Source organism: Camelus dromedarius, chromosome 2 (genome assembly GCF_036321535.1).
Source record: "Camelus dromedarius isolate mCamDro1 chromosome 2, mCamDro1.pat, whole genome shotgun sequence".
Classification (NCBI taxonomy): Eukaryota; Metazoa; Chordata; class Mammalia; order Artiodactyla; family Camelidae; genus Camelus; species Camelus dromedarius.
This window is the reverse complement of record NC_087437.1, coordinates 101,824,368-101,841,932: the sequence shown is the minus strand read 5'-3', so window position 1 is coordinate 101,841,932 and position 17,565 is coordinate 101,824,368. Positions and strand designations below refer to the sequence as shown.

Sequence of the window (17,565 nt, the reverse complement as noted above, 5' to 3'; positions counted from 1 at the left end):
ATTCCTGAATCATATTCTCTGGGAGATTTTTATAGCTACAGAGCGTGACAGCGTTCATAGGGAAGGATAAGGAAAGGAATGTCCCAGATGTGCACCAGATGTGACCCTTAATGAATAAGAAAAAGGATATGACGGTCAAGTGGCTGTGTTAGTTCTTAGTGCTGCTGTAATACTTTACCACAAACTTAGTGCCTTTAAATAACAGAAGTTTATTATCTTACAGTTCTGTGGGTCAGAAGTGCAAAGTGCACCTTATTTACTACACTAAAATCAAGATGTTGGAAGGGACCTATTCCATCTGGAGGTTCTGAGGGACAGTCCATTTTCTTGCCTCTTCCAGGTTCTGGATGCTGCTTGTATTTCTTCATGTGAATAGAATATTAAAATATTCTATAGCAATGAAAAATACAATTAAAATTAACATACCAACTAATATTTCTATTGCATCATGTTTTTCACATTACTAGCATAATTAGAAACATCCAGACTCTACATCTGATAATGTGTCAAAGTTTAAATTTTTTTGCATGGCTTCCTGAACACTTGATCTTTGAATTAACCTTAGCATTCTTTCTAGTTCCCATTGAATACCTGCAGTAAAGCTTAATTGCAACATCTTGTTTCTCCCAAGTCTTTTCTTGTGGAGGACCTCACCCACCTTTACTCACTCTTCTTTTTGAAACTGCCCAAACAGCCCCTAAAATACTTCTCTGAACCCTGAATTCTCATTAATGACCCTTTCCTCAAAATTCATCCAGTATTTATAATCTGAAGAGTCTAATTTTGAGACAGACTTCTCCAATGATTGTAACTCTAGTAAAACTTTAAATTCATCTGTGCATTTCCCAGAGTGCCAAAATAAAGAAAATTAAACACAACTCTATAGAGGGGAAATATAAAAAGTGTACTTTACATTTTTCTATTCAACAATTTGGTGATGTGAACACATGAATGCCTAAAATTATTTATATTGGTGTTGCTAGTTTTGTTAAGAGAGAAACTCTGCATTCTATGGTATATCATACAGTCATTTTGTAAGACATTATCTGATTTTGAATAAAACTAAATAACTGCATAGTATTTTAACTTTAGCCTTAAAACTTTTCTCAGGTTTTTACTTATGAAACATAAATTTTTGCTTTCTTGTACAATGGATTTAACTTATTGAAAGTTACTGAAACTTTCCACTAAATGAGTTACACATCCCTAAGAAGCATAATCATGATCACATAATATTTCTATTAGTTGTTTACTCAAACTGGATTTATTTCAGTATGTCTGGCTTTTTTACTTTTCTTTCTTTCTCTCTTGCTTTCTGCTTTCTTTCTCTCTTGCTTTCTCTCTTGCTTTCTTTCTTTCTTTCTTTCTCTCTTTCTTTCTTTCTTTCTCTCTTTCTTTCTTTCTTTCTTTCTCTCTTTCTTTCTTTCTTTCTCTCTCTCTCTTTCTTTCTTTCTTTCTTTCTTTCTTTCTTTCTTTCTTTCTTTCTTTCTTTCTTTCTTTCTTTCTTTCTTTCTTTCTCTCTTGCTTGCTTGCTTGCTTGCTTGCTTTCTTTCTTTCTTTCTTTCTTTCTTTCTCTCCCTTCCCTTCCCTTCCCTTCCCTTCCCTTCCCTCCCCTCCCCTCCCCTCCCCTCCCCTCCCCTTCCCTCCCCTCCCCTCCCCTCCCCTTCCCCTCCCCTCCCCTCCCCTCCCCTTCCCTCCCCTTCCCTTCCCTTCCCTTCCCTTCCCTTCGTAACCTGCCTTAAAAGTCATAAGTAGCCCTGGTATTCCAGTCAATGTTTTTACTACCATAATGATCAAGTTGTTATGTATTATCTGTACAGATAGATGTTAGAATTGAGCAGATTTTTTTTTCTGAGCATGGCAGAAAGCTTTAGCAACTTATTTCACAAATATATGTAAGTTCTCTTTGAAAAATCATCTAATATTATGAGGATCAGTGAGAATTGTTACAGAGGAGTCTGTACTTTAAACTTGCTAAAGAAAGGAATAGCATATTTAAAAGCTGTATATTCAGTAGGACTTGTGGAAGGGTGATGCTATTTGACAAGAAACCAAAAGCACCTTAAAAATACATAAAACAAAAAATGGAAGTTAGAAAAATATTTATTAGAGGAATAATTAAGCTGTGTTACTCCTGGTATACAGTACTCTCCAAAATATAGATATGATGCTTTCAAAATGAAAATAGTGAAAGACAATACAGTGAGACCAAAAAAAGCAAGTTGCAGATCTTTTAATTATACGAAGAACAGAGTATCTGATGTATATCAGTGTCTGATATAAACTATTTATACTTTATTTTTCATTGAGAAAGTATATAAGGGTCAAGTTTTGAGAATAAATATAACAAAAGTGAATAGAATAAAACATATACCACCCAATCATAAATATTAATACTTTGTATATTTCTTCCAGGCACTTTTTTTCCCTATGCATTATACCATAGATACAGATTTGCAATCTTTTAATATTTTTTATCTCATCCTATCTTTAATATTATCCCAGGTCAGTATGTTTTTATTCATATTTTTTAAAATAATGATACCACTCAGAAATTCACTCAACACCCTCCTACAGAATCTACATGAATTGTTTCTATTTGGGAAAAATTGGTGTGAGTAGCCTATGAAAATTCATCTTACCTTCGTAGTCCATCATTCATTGTGAGTTCCTAACCTTATTGACTGATGATATCATAAACCCACTGGTAGCTCACAGTGGATCCTGGAAAAGTGAACATGACCTTTTCCCCTCCTCTAATTAGCAAAGGACTTGAATTTAATTACCTTTCTTGACCCTCAACGGCGTTAGAGTTTTCAAAAACAGCTTCTCTCTAAAATTACTACCACCACTTAATTGGTGTGCCTTCCTACTACTATCCAGTGTATGCTTCCCTGCACAACTAAAGCAACTCTTTTAAGAATTCATCATGATTCTTTCTTGCTTAGCTCCCCCTCTGATTTTAGAATAAAATCCAAACTCCTCAAATATGGATTTTAAATGACTTAGTCCATCAGGGCTGCTTTAACAAAATACCACAGACTGGGTAGCATATAAACAGCAGAAATTCATGTTTACTGTTTTGGAGGCTTGAAATCTGAGATCAGGGTACCAGCATGGTTGGGTGAGGGCCATCTTCTGGGTATATAGAACACAACTTTATACAAACAGAAATTTTAGCTCCTCAAATATGTATCTTATTTTTGTTGAGAGTTTGCTGATGAGAGCTCTTGGCAGTGTTTTAATTATATTGTTTCATATCATCCTAACATTTCCATAATTATTATTTCAATACTGTAGTCAAGATATTATATGCCCTGTGATAGAAAATAAATACAAAGTCCAAAAGAAATATAAAGTGACAGTCAACTGACTTTAAAATGCTTGTACTATTCATTATCTTATTTATCCTTCCAACAAAAATTTTAATTCATGAGAGATTCCCAAAAATTTGTGAAGGGAAATACTTGTTTCTGGTTAAAAACAAAATATGCTACTCACACATGTAGATTACATTTTATTGTGATTTCTGCTTATACATTTTTGCTGATTTTATGCATATTTTTGCATTATACAGCTTTCCTGATTTTTATGTCACATATTTTACTTACTGAAATTATTAGCTTCTGTGTTAATAAATCCATTTTCCTTCTTCATTTAGATTCTCATCTGAGTGAATGGCATTTCCAATATTCTATCAATGAATCTACTCTTTGAAAGTAGAGAACAACCCATTTGGTCTATATTATAAATAGAATCCATCTAGTTTGGTAAAGGTTCAGTTTAATTGAAAACTGCACTGCTAGAATATTTTATAGATTTTTGTGTATTAAAGTTTCAATTTGTACCTCTGAGATCAAAAAAGTTTCTTTCAAAATGTGATTCTAAGCTGAGTTTTAATGTTTCTCACACACAAACGTTTTGAATTGAATTGAAATTTGAAGTGAATAGCTACAAATACATAACACGCAAAGAAAAGTGGAAAATATATAAATAGATTCTCAACTTCATAATTGGGACTAGAAAGTAAGTTCTATGTGCTTATCACTACTTAAATATCATCTTGACTTCTGTGAGTATTTCAGTTGTCTCAAAAAAAGGAAAAAAATTCAGTAGAGAAAACAACAATTTTTAAAATATATCAAGAGAAAAATGAGGTACTTAGAATTTTTTAAATAAAGTCACTTATGCATGAAGATGGGAAAATTATATGGAGAGTTTAGACATTGGGAAAAAGACACTCTCATTTACAGTCTGTAGCAGGCAGCTTTAGAAAGGCTCCCAATGGTCCCCACCCCCTGTTATTTATATCCTTGGGTAATACCCTCCTTTTGATTATAGGCAAAGTTTAGTGACTTGCTTCTAATAAATACAAAATGGGAAAGGTTACATTATGAAGTGTTACTTCCAATATTAGGTTATTAAAAATTGTGATTTACATCTTGCTCTCTCTCACTTACCTTTTCACTTGCTTACTCTGACGAAGCTAGGGGCCATCTTGTGAGTCTCCTAAGAAGATGCCCGCAGAGAGAGGAGCAAAAGGGAGGGTTTGAGCCAATAGCGAGCAAAGAACTAAATCCTCACAACCACCTGAGTGAGCTTGGAAAGGCTCTTTTTCCAGTAGAGTCATGAGACAACAGCTGGTTCAGCTGGCACCTGGAAGGCAGCCCTGTGAGTGAGCAGAGCCAGGAGACCCAGCTAAGCAGTACCTAGCTTCCTGACCCGCAGAAACTGAGATAATAAATGTTGTTCCATAAGCCACAAAGTTTGGGTAAAATTTGTTATACAGCAGTTGATAATTAACACAATATTACATAAGTTGTCCTGAATTCCTGTAACAGATTGAGCAGTTCTGATTTCCCAACAACTACACATACGGTGAAACTAATTTAGGCAAATAGATATACCTAGTTGCTTATACCCTGTAATCATTAGGGTGTGAAGAAAGAAAAGAATTAAGAAAAATATGATGAAGTAGATACACATTTTTCTACAAAATTAATAAGATGAAATTTTCGATGGGTTATAACTCTTTACCAGAAGTATATATGTACTGTATTAATATGTATAAGGAAATCAATGAACGATTAAGAGTGGTATACATTATGGGGCAATTCGTCTTTCTTGATTGAATGCTTTCATGTCGCCGTTATAACCTAATTCTCATCACTAGTCTGTTAATAACTAGCTGGGACTTTATGTAACTAGTCTCTGTCTCATGGACTAGAGTGCTGTGAAATGGTCTTTAATATATTTAACAACTAGAAAATTCTATGACTATAAATTCTGAAGTAGAAATTATCATTGGAGATACACACCAAATATTGATTAGGACATAACTGAAACAAAACAAAGCAAAACAAAAAAATTGGACTTTGAAAGAGTCCTTAAGCACTTTTTATATAAAATATTTTATAATTAAAATCAGATTAATTAAAATAATAATAATATTTTGACTGATTACAACATTCCAGGCTCTGCTAATTTATATATGTATATTGTTATTCCCAGTTACAGACAAAAAAATTATATTAAGTTGCAAGCCTTTGAGCACATATTTACAAGAGACAGGGGATAAGGTTTAGATGTCCATTCCTAAAAGCTTGTAATCACAATGATATTAAATAAATTTTTGTTAAATTTTTTAAATTTTTATTTTGGTTTAATTTATTTAAAAATTTAATTTTGTGTTAGATAATGAAATACATTTTAAAAGCTTAAGTATGTTAAAATTAGTCAGGAACAACCAGAAATATCTTCACAAAGATTAAATAAAATAGTTTCATAATTACAAAAAGTTTAAGTTAGTGTTTATACTAGAAATTAACACAGACTTGATAAAGATATGTAGATAATTTGTGAAGCAGTTGCCAGAATATTTGTATATTTCTTACTAATAGGTAAAAGTAAAATTGGATCATCTCTAATAGTGGGCACAATTACAGCAATTTCCCTATAGTAACAGTGAAGCATCATTGCCTTTCCTCTAACGTACAAATTCAATTAAGGTGGTGTTTAATTTAAATATCAAAGTTTTTTTTTAAGCCAGATAAATCCAGTTCATTTTAAGAGCAATTTATGTGCTAGGTAATAAGCATGACACATTGGCTCCTCAGGTGAAGTAGAAAGATAAAGGCGGCTATATTTAATTTTTAAGAGATACGATGTATAACATAATAACTGACCTTAAATAGAAAAGCTCTGTGGTTATATAAATCAGAGAGCCTCGAAGATATGAAATAAATCCTCTGGGTAGCAAATATTTTGAGTTACATTGCTGAAGCTGAAAAAGCAAAGCTGACAGGCAATGAGATTAAGCAAAAGGCATATAGTACACATGCTAATGCTTAATTTCGAGACACAGTTGATGTAACAGAGCCCCCTCCCTTTCGGTGAAACAAAGAGACTTTCACTAACTATTTTACCATTTCCAAATATTATTTAACAAATGAAGATAAGCTTTCATAGGATATATTCTATCATATTGACATGTTAGAAATTCACCATGAAAAACTCAAGTCCCTAAAATCGTATTTCCATTATGCTCTTTCAAGAAACAAAATAGATATATAATTGCTTTCTGTGTGTTTTGCACGGTACCAATTTACTAACAATTAAAATGACTTCCTATATTTCATTTAAGGGTAAATGGGGAGCACATGTGTAGTTAATTGAACAAGTACAGAAATTGATTTTTCTCATCAGTTCGGTCGTCATCATTTTTACCTGATCTTTTGATAGAGGGTGGAAAAACAATTGTAGCATAAACTATGGACCCAAAGGTCATTTCACTGATTAAAAAGCAAAGCTAATACTGAGAGAGGTTGTATATTTGAAAAAATTAAGCACATAATTATAATTATATCAAAACTAGAGCGTCTATAATCTTTGAGATGTTAAAATACATAATCAAATCACACTGAGGTTCTTGTTAGGGGTGGTATTTTCTTATTGCTGATGACATTTTCCATAATTAACTGAATATATACAGTGAAGTAAACAAATAGGCCTAATTTTCCAATTGACCAATATTTCAAATTTTCTATTCTTTCATTTTTAATTTTCCATATTATTTGCTGAAAGTTTTCAGTTAAGTATATTTCCTCAAATCTTTTTAAGATATGCAAATGCGTATTTCCACTGAATTTTACGCCTTTATTGTAATCTTTCCATAATTTGTTCTTATGCTGTTCAATAATTCTATATAAATCTTGCCACTTTCATTACTAATGAATGTATCTACCTATTTTATCAAATATTAAAATTAATTCATTTAAGGTTATGTCTTAATAGCTCTAAATCTAGCCAATTATTTTATTAAATTTCTAAATTAAGACAGGCAAGGAAAATAATTCAGAAACTACTGTGGCTTTATTTATAGACTGACATCTTATTTCATTCTTGATGTAAACCAAATTTATTTAATAGTCAAACATTCTCCTTTCCAAATAGGAGACAACAATTTTTCAATGGTGTATAACTACCAGGTAATTCACATACATAGTCTCAATTAGAGCTAGGGCTGTCAATCTTCCACATAATTCCATTGTTGAGGACTAAAGCAGTGGTCCTCCCACCATTCTGAATTTTGAATAAATCTATATAGGAATTCCAAGCAAATTTATATGTTCTTAAAAATGTATGTCTTTGAAAAATTGAATAATTTGATAATACAGTATATTTAGGGATAAAATAAGAGTTAAAATTAGATAGTTATCTTCCATCCTTTGGGTTGCTAAATGAATATGTTTTCAGTGAAAAGCTTTTGACACAACCTGTATGGAATTTAAAATTGAACTGATTTAACACAGAAATATTCTGAAATATTAAATTGTATGTATGTATCCTAAGCCACCAATTAGGAATTTAAATATTATCTACAGTCTTCAGAGGACTATACTTTCTTTTCACTCAACATGTAAATGCATGTATATGCAATTCTGTCAGTACATTTGTGCATATAGAAACATGAGTAAACATACATTCATTCATATACTAAGACACACCAGTTAAGAAATATCTTAAAATAAATGTGCAAATTAATATATTATATTGAATAACTTTAGTTTGATAATGTTTTATAATTTTAATACATATCAATATTACTTCAGATTTCCTTTATCTGGTATAATACCATTTTTTGGGGGAAATGGTCATCATTTACAAATCCATATTTTTAGACACTTTGCAATACAATGCAAAAAATAAAAACTAAAAAAAAAAAAATTGAGGACAAAATGTTTTCCTGAAAAGTATGACCTATAGGTTCTAATTTTACAAACCAAAAGCTTATATTTAAGGATTAATCAGTTTTTATGATTATATATCATATCAGTTTCTTCTAATTTTTTATTAGCAATTAAAATTTGATTGAACTTGGGAACCTGAAACTGTAACCACTATGCAAGTGTTAAGCTTCATGATGTCATTTTTGGTCTGCAATTAATTTGGTTAATTTATTTATTCTGTGACCCATTTCATTTTTCAGGAGCATAAAGATACTCAGTGATCTATATAAATGGTGCTATTCAAAAATTATAACAACTGTTTACATATATATCTTCAAATATTATATATCACTATTGAATTTTTCTTCCATAATAAAAACTCTATTTCTAGTAAAATAAATTTGAATTAACCCTTTCCCTCAAGGAGTTAAAAATGAATATCTAGTGATAATTCTAATTTTATTGAAAATAATAGACTTATTAATTTATCGGTGACAGGCACTGTTTCAAAGAAAATATTAATATTTATATTTCTCCTTGAAAGAAAATTCTGTTCTGTCTGTTTAACTTGCAATATTTGAACTTCCCTATACATACTGAGATTCATTATTTAAAATTTTACTAAGTAACTGCTTTTTAAATTACCAAATATACAGGGTTAAGTGAGGATTGAAAATAATTTTTTCATATCGTATGAACAAATTTTGAGGGAATGTGGAACATAAGATTTTTACATATTCTTTATTACATCAGTTTTAACTAGTTTGTCTGTTTTTAAATGACTAGCAAATATGCCTGTTGATGGTTATACGTTTGAGTAGCTTCCTTGCCATCATTGTGTGTATATTTTTATGCCTTTACAATTGTCAGTTTTCACCTAGCAAGTGTATCTGTGTCTTTTATAAAAATGAGAATATATATACAATTCTTTAAGAAAATGGAGACAGTTTAAACTGTGGAATGGAACAGAAGACTGACAAAAATAACTTTTAAAGAAATGGAAATTTGGTGGCTTTTTGAGGAAAATATTTAAAGATATTTAAAGACTGTTATGTAATCCTGCTAGTAAATAATTTGCACATCAGAATCTGTCCGAAAATGCATGTTCCTTGTATTAGGTAGAATTTTAAGTTAATCTTTGTTCAATTCTGTGCCTATCAAAATCCCAAAGGCATTTTTAACAGTAGTAGGAAGATATCCTAAAGTCATATAGAATCACAGAAGACCCTGAGTGAACTCATACTTCCTGATTTCAAAACACATTTTAAAGCTATAGTAATCAAAACAGTATGGTACTGACATAAAGACAGATATATAGTCAGTGCAATAAAATAGAGAGCCTGCAAATAAACCAATGTGTATATGAATAACATATAAATACTTTCATTAAACAAAGAAATTGAGATGTATTTAATTTGTTTTTCATAGCATAACCATTCAATTCCTCATTTATTCCACAAACGTTGATTGACCACTTTGTCTATTTTAGGAAGACACTTAGCTAGGCATCTCTCTGAATTGAAGTATAAGGCATTTCCTGTTTACACTATTATACTGGAAACTGTTCAAAAAGTGATTTATTATTACTGATATCAAATACCTTCTCACCACTGTGGCCAAAATTTTGCCTACATTTATAACCATTCCAACTTTAAAGCCTATTTGTTTTAATTGCATGTTAAACAAAAAAGCAAGAAGTTTTTTGTTTGTTTTTGTCTCACATAATTGAAAAGTCAGGCATGGATAAATTTGGATGCTAAAATGATGTTGTTTGTTCTCTGCTTCTCTTTTTCTCCTACTCTAGATTCCATTTTCCTTGATCTTAGGTCTTTTTTCATGCAAAGATCTGGGTTTAAACAAATTTAGGTGTATATATTAAAGTTAAGATGCTAAATAAGGCCAAGCCTGATAGCAAATTGATCTTCCAGAACTTATATCTCTCTCCAGAAATTTATTAATAGAAAAGGGAAAAATGGAAAGTGTGTATAGTTACAAATCTACTCTTTTTTGCTGAAACTTACTGTCGGCCAGTGTAGTGTATCTGTTTTGACTTTGACTTGATGGTTACTAGGGTTTGCAAATTTTTATTCATTCTATGTTATTCACATATCAAGCCCTTTCCTCATTTGTATTGGAGAATGCTGCTATCCAGGATGCCCTATATTTTCCATTTTTCCAACTTCTACCCATCTTTTAAAGTATAGTTCAATTTATACACCCAATAAGAAAATTTTTCTACTCTTCCTAGGTTAAAATATCTCTAGTTCCCCTAACACTTTGTGGTACTTAATGTCTGTTTAATTATTTTACCATATTGCTTTATCGTATTACATTGGCTTAATGCCTTTGTGTCAGTAAAACTAAACAATAATGTATCTCCTGGAATGTGCATATTATGAATTTGCCTATTTTCTTACAATTCTCAAAAAACATTTCTTGGTTACAAATAGCTTTCTAAATGGAATCCTACACAAGTATAGATATATGCAGATATGTGCAAAGCTATGTCTTGCCTAAGATGGACCATTAAATATGATTATTCAAAGACCCTAAGGTTGTTTACTTTTAATTATACAGACTGCAATTAGCTTATTCTGCCACAGCACTTACAGCTGCCTGTGTCTGTCTGTCTCATCACAACAAACATCTCAGGGCATTTTCTAATAGATTTTGTTTTGTTTATCATATTGGAATTTTAAATTTTTGTAAAATAAATGTAGTAAGTTTGGGGATTTGGAGCACAAATGTCCAGGGAATACCAAGTATGAGTTAGATGAAAGGGGTTAATTAGGTGAGTTAAAGATACATTTAACAAACTTTGCTCCTTCTTAAAGAGTTAGGCCTGCCTTAAAAATAAAGCTCCTTTATCCATGGATCAGAAAGTTTAATCATGCTGATTTCTACAAAGAAACAAAATCCTTTTTGATGTTGTCGAAAAACACTGGCAGACAGGCTTGCCTATTTTTGTTAAGGAAGGCATAGAAGAGATTTACCAACCCATATTCCTATTTCATGCCCAAAGCTTTCTGATTGGTCATGAATGATGAGCCATCTGAAAGATGGCCAGGCTCATGTTTTATGAAATTCAGGGCTTTTGTTAGATGGCATGATATATTGGTTACTCAGTCTCTGATTAGTCCGATGTGATTTGAAAAGATAGAAACAAATCTTGTACTCTCAAGTAAAAAATATATATATATATATTTCCTATAGATATCTTATCTATGTGATAAAGACAAACAAAGGTAAGCTTAAAATACATTAACTGGACAAACATAAATAAGTATATAAAGGCATAAATAAAAATATGAAAGTAGGTTATAAGTTGCTCTATAGAGAAATACTAAAGTGGTGATATTTCGTTTTGAGAACATATCTTTATTTATGACCCAAGAAAATTCCTCTGAAAGAGACTGGATTTTATGCAGAATTTTTAAAAATAAAAATCTTAGTTTGCATGTAAATATACTCATCTCCCTGAGTTCTTCAGATTCTTTTCAATAAAAAAAGAGTCAAACATGACTTTTAGGTCAAAAGGGTGAAAGAAAACTGATCACGTTATAATGTTTGGTTATGATTTTAATAACTATATAAGAAAAACACTGATCAAAACGCTTAAAGATTTTCTAGCTGGATAGATAAATATGTTTATATCCATAAGTATTTGCGTGTGTATAATTTCTTTGGAGATTTTCTCTAGCGCTATAAAATTTTAAACCTTTATATTGTGTAGTTAAAATAAGCCTGTATCCCTTTCTCATTTTTATGCAAATATATAGAAAGTGGTGTTTCAGAATATGCTTATTCACATTTTAAGCTATTTAAAAGAAGGTATTTTTCTCAATATAGTTTTAATAAAAATTTAATATCAACCACATAATATTTTAAAATTTCCTTCTAAAATATCTCCAGAAAAAATTTGTTGTTTCATTGGCATACATTATATTTTTATATACTATAAAAATTATCAGTTCTTCTCATGCATTCTTGTATTTTATTTTTAGATATTTGAAAAGTTTATACTTTCATTTTTGTATGTACTCCAATATTGCAAAATATTTCCAATTAGGCACATAGCTTAAGTATTACGGTAAAATGTTTTTGTTCGCTGTGTTTAAGAGCAACATGGTATGGACTTATTTACAATGTCATTAAAGTTTCAGGGAAGGACTTGAGAACCAAACAGGTATAGGGCTTATTTGGCTGGATTTTAGCTTTCATTAAATACGCTTACCTGTTTTTTCCCTCTAGCCAAAATTGAGCAGCCGTTCTTTCCACTTAGCCTTTAGTGCACTTTGTTTCCCATTAGGCATTGTAAAATTTTTAGCTTAAGTACTGTACTCTAAAATGTATTTTTCTTAAGTAGACCTAATAATATACTCCCAAAGCTTTTCTCTGTGAAACATTCATCTGTAAAGCAGACTAAATAGTTGTGCTGTGAAATCGATTACTTGGGCAATGAGGCAGAGCCTAGTCTTTGATATTCAAAGATAATTCTCTGTCCTGGCACTAAGTAGCTCTATTACATACAGGTAATTTCTATTTTCCAGAATGCTAGATGCTCAAAATAGGAAAAAGCATTTATTGTTTGAATTCAAATACATGTATCATTAATAAAATAATTTGTATATTATTATGTATTATAGTGTTAGAAGAAGGTGTCTATTTTATTGATTTATAGAGGCTTTAAAAAGTATATTTTTATATGTCAAAGACCTATAGTATATTGGTTGACATAACAAAATTGTCTAAAAATTAGGCAAACTCATCTGTGTGTATCTAGATACATCTTCATCTGTGTGGGATGAAATTGGATTTTTTAAAACTTGAAACTAAGAATTAGACTTAGACATCTATTTAAAAAATAGCAACAAAGGGCCAGTGCATTTCTCAACTCTTAGCCAGTTCTACAAGTGTGTAATACTGCAATTAAATATGGTTACTTTAAGTTATTCAGATACCACAAAGAATTGGATTGTCAAATGCGGCTCCCAGGAATCAGAGATACTGCCTGACATCAAGCTTTACTAATTTCTTCAAGGACAGGAGAGATCAAGCTGCACAGGTGAAGCAGGGAGTCTGGGGATGCCTTGATTCATCATTCAGGTCCCTTCTTCTCCGACCTTCTTTGGCCCAGGTTAACAGATGAGATTTCTGCATAAGGCGTGCACACCCAGATGGAGCAATTTAGTTCCTAAAACATTTCCATTTTACACTCAGATTGTTGTGTGTCTTACATGACATTTTCCAGGGAAACATGCAGGTAAATCCAGAGATTCTAGACTTGTTTGCTTTTGGGAAGCCTAACCAACCGGATGTATTCTAATAAAGCATTCCAAAGATAAGTCCTCCATCACTGCCAAGACCAGTAGGTTTCTCTTTACTGTTCTTAACAAGAGATGAGTCTTGTAACCTGCCTAGTTTCCTTCTTTAGTGTTCCTTTCCCTCTACAATGGGATTAAAAGTTTTATAGGCCAGCTGTTTAACCCTTTCCTCCCCAGTAGTGTTTGAGGATTTTAGATTTTCCCTTTCACTCTCAGCAAACTGTAAAAGGCTTCTGTTCAATCTTCAAGGATGGTATTTAATGTCCAAGAACTGGATTTATTCACTGTGTCACTGAGTTATTTGTTGTTGTATATTTTTCAATCATTCAGCACTTATGGGTAGTTTACTATATGACCGTAATTGTTTATTATGATTGTCTTTAGGCGAATATAGATATTTTTTGCCCCAAAATTAAAGTGATTATGACTAGACCATCAACCTCAATTAAGAGGAAGTAAGTTTATGTTATAAATACGAATGATGTAGTAAAAAGTTAAAAAACATTCTGTAGTAGGTGATAATTATTTTTAAGGTTCTACTTCTATTGTACATTGATGAGAGGAAGCTAAATTGAAAGAGATTAATATTAAAATGGAAAATAAAATGGAGCCTACAGCTGTTCAGCTGTTATTGTTCATTTATTAGGTCAGCTTCAAATTCATAATTAAAAAGCAGTATTATTTCTGTTGTTACAATAAGAATATTGATAATACCGCGCCTATACCCAAGACATCGTATCATGTACTCTTCCTAAATTATATCTGGTTTTAGACTGGACTAATTAAACTTTTGTTGAGATAATGCTGTATTACAAAAACTCCCCAAAATACCAATAGCTAAAAAACAAGCGTTTATTTCATACTTGGAGGTCTGCATGTTGGCTGAGATTAAGCCAGTCTCGTCTGTGGTCAGCTGGATACATCTGGGCTGGGCTGGACTCCAGACTTTTAATTAAATTGAAGTATAGTTGGTTCACAATGTTGTGTCTATTTCTGGTGTACAGCATAGTGATTCAGTTATATATATATATATATAGTCTCTTTCATAGTATTTTTCATTATAGGCTATTACAGGGTATTGAATATAGTTCCCTGTGCTATACAGTAGGACCTTGTTGTTTATCTGTTTTATATATAGTAGTTAGTATGTGCAAATCCCGAACCCCCAATTTATCCACCCCTCGCCTTTGCCCCCTGGTAACCATAAGTTTGTTTTCTATGTCTGTGAGTCTATTTTTGTTTTGGGCTGCAGACTTTGACCTGAGTCCAAATCACCTCCGTGTGGGACCGTGGCTGAAGGTGGAATCCAGGCTGAAACTGCCACATTAACCTGGGGCCTGCTTCTTTATGGCAGGTAGTAAAGGCTCCAATAAGACTACGTGATGCTGGCCATATCTCTTACAGCTTCATTTCACAACTTGACCCACTTTTAACTCTTGACTCTTTGACTCTTCTTTCCAGCCGCCAAAGTCTCATGTTTAATCAATGAGGCATATGAAAGTATAATGAACTCACAAGGAAGTCATGGTGAGGTTGTGTAGAATAGAAATAATTTGGGGCAAATAATGCAGTCTGTCACATACAGCAGTGGATAGTCTTTTTTTCCCCGAAAGTTTCAGTACCAAATAAAATGAAAATTCACCAGTGAAGAGGCTTAGCATAGTAGTGCATTCCAGACTTTTGCAACTGTTATTTCACCAATGAGGAGATAAAGTATTGGTTTGATTATTCTTAAAATTGCCATTTGTGCATTTAGTTTTTGGTGAAGGAGTCAACATTTAAAATATCTCTAGAACAATAGAATGCTGATAGCAACAGAGACCAACCAGGCACTGAGGTCATTTCTGTGACCTAATATGGCATAGTTGTAAGAGAATTAATTGCTCTTGTTCTAAATTAGGAAATCTGAAGATGATTTTCTTTAGCGAATGTTACATGAGGACCGTTTAGTTTTCTATGCTTGAGTAACAAATTATCATAAACTTAGTGGTTTGAAACAGCATTTTTTCATTAACTCTCAGTTTCTGTAGATGAGAAGTGCAGACGGGCTCAGCTGGGTCTAAGCTTAATTTCTCACAGGGCCAAAGTCAAGATGTTAAGTCAAGATGCTGAGTTCTTACCTGGACGCTCTGGGGAAGAATTTTATTCCAGTCTTTTTCAGGTTGTTGGCTGAATTCAGTTTCTTGTCATTTCAGCACTGAAGTCCCTGTCCCCTTTCTGGCTGTCAGCCAGTAATGGCTTTCCATTTCTAGATGTCACCTGCATTCTTTTTCATGCACTCTTTCCATTTTCAAGCCAGCAGTGACATGGTCAGTCTTTCTCAAATACTCCTGACTTCATCTTCTGCCAACAGTGAGAAAACTCCTTCTTTTATAGAGCTCATGGGATTACATTAGCATCACCTGAACAATTTCTCTTTTTTACGGTCAACTCCTTTGTAATCCTTCCTGCATTTGCAACATCTCTTTTTCCATGTAATATTACAATCATGATACTAACACCTGGAGGTAAAGGTCATGGGGGACATCTTAAAATTCTGCTTAACACAGGGAAAATCCTTTTTTCTGACACATTTGATATTCAAATTCATTTAATAGCAGAATTACAGATTAGTCTTTTAAATATTTTTCCTCATAAAGCTATCAGATTTCCATTTTTTTAGAGGATTTTCTCCAGTTTGCTGTTCAGTAACACCAGTTAAGTTGTCTTCATTATTATTAAGAATGGCATATATATTAAAGAAATTGTCATTCATTACTTTTTTATCTTTTTGAAGACATAAGCTGACTTGGTAGATGAAAACTGACATCTTTAAAGGCACAAAAATATTATAATTTTCCCACAAAATTGTAGACACTCAAAGAATACTAATGTAATCACTATAAAAGTGTTGAGTATATCTAAGACCCTACTTAGGTAATTAATCTGTGTGCTTGCACAGACTATAAAGCTTAGCAGAAGAATCCAAGCCAAGAGATGTTCAGTACAGACTTCCCCACAAAAACGTTGTTTAATAATAATGGCCAAAGTTTTAAAATAAGATACTGAAAATGCTCCAGTTAACAGGGCATACTATTATATAGATATCACTCTGTCTAGAGCAAGATCCTACCACAAAAATTAATATCAAGGACACAATGATGACAGATGCTTCACGAAACACCAAACCCAGGTCAATTAACTTGTGAGACATTATAAAGTCTGTCTTCTCTTTGTTTGAAGCATGAATGACTGTAATTGAAGATCCAAGGTGGCTTAGGGAGTACCCATTTTTCCCATGAAGCTTTAGTCTTTTGTTTAGAAAGTATGAAGAAAAACAGCTCTTATTAGGATCTGAAGCATTTCTAAAATAGTCGCTATTTTTTTTAACATTTTTAAACATTTTAGTATTATTATAAAATAAAAATGGTTTAAAATAAAATAAAACAGTCACTAATATGGCCACTAGAAATATAAGCAGCCAAGTTGGCCATCTCCACAGTATCTAGGGGCCACCTACATTCCATTTCACATAGCTGCCTCCATTTTTAAGCCAGTGATGGGATGGTGAATCCTTCTAGTGTTTCAAATCTCACTACCCAGCTCCTATTGATGTCAGTCTAGCTTGCTGCAACCATTCTTTAAGACATATATGGCTACTCTAAGTTGAAATAAGTATCAGGTCTTCTGTAGTCAAAGAACCACTGACTCTCATATCCTCAGACTGGTCATCCAATGCCAAGTACAAGTGTTGAGACTGTAGCCAACTGTATGTACTGCTTTCTTCCTGACTGAATGCTAAAATGGTACCTCACCCAGTATGATCTTGGGCTATAGTTGCAACCAGGATCCAGGCATCACCACTGAGGAGGTTCTGGGCACAGCTGACCTTTACATTTATTTAAAGAGCTGTAAAATTTCATGTGCAAGTAGATTTTGACACAGGCAAATTTGTCAGATTAGCATCCACATGTGAGTCTGGGGCATAATTTCTTTTATCCTTCGTTCTTCCTAAGGATCGATTTTCTGTAATT

General features: G+C 32.4%; 1 pseudogene; it reads right to left on the bottom strand.

Annotated features, from left to right (window-relative positions):
- Nucleotides 1–16,169: 16,169 nt before the first annotated feature.
- Nucleotides 16,170–16,934, bottom strand: LOC116152352 (magnesium transporter NIPA2-like; annotated as a pseudogene).
- Between the last annotated feature and the right edge of the window lie 631 nt (nucleotides 16,935–17,565).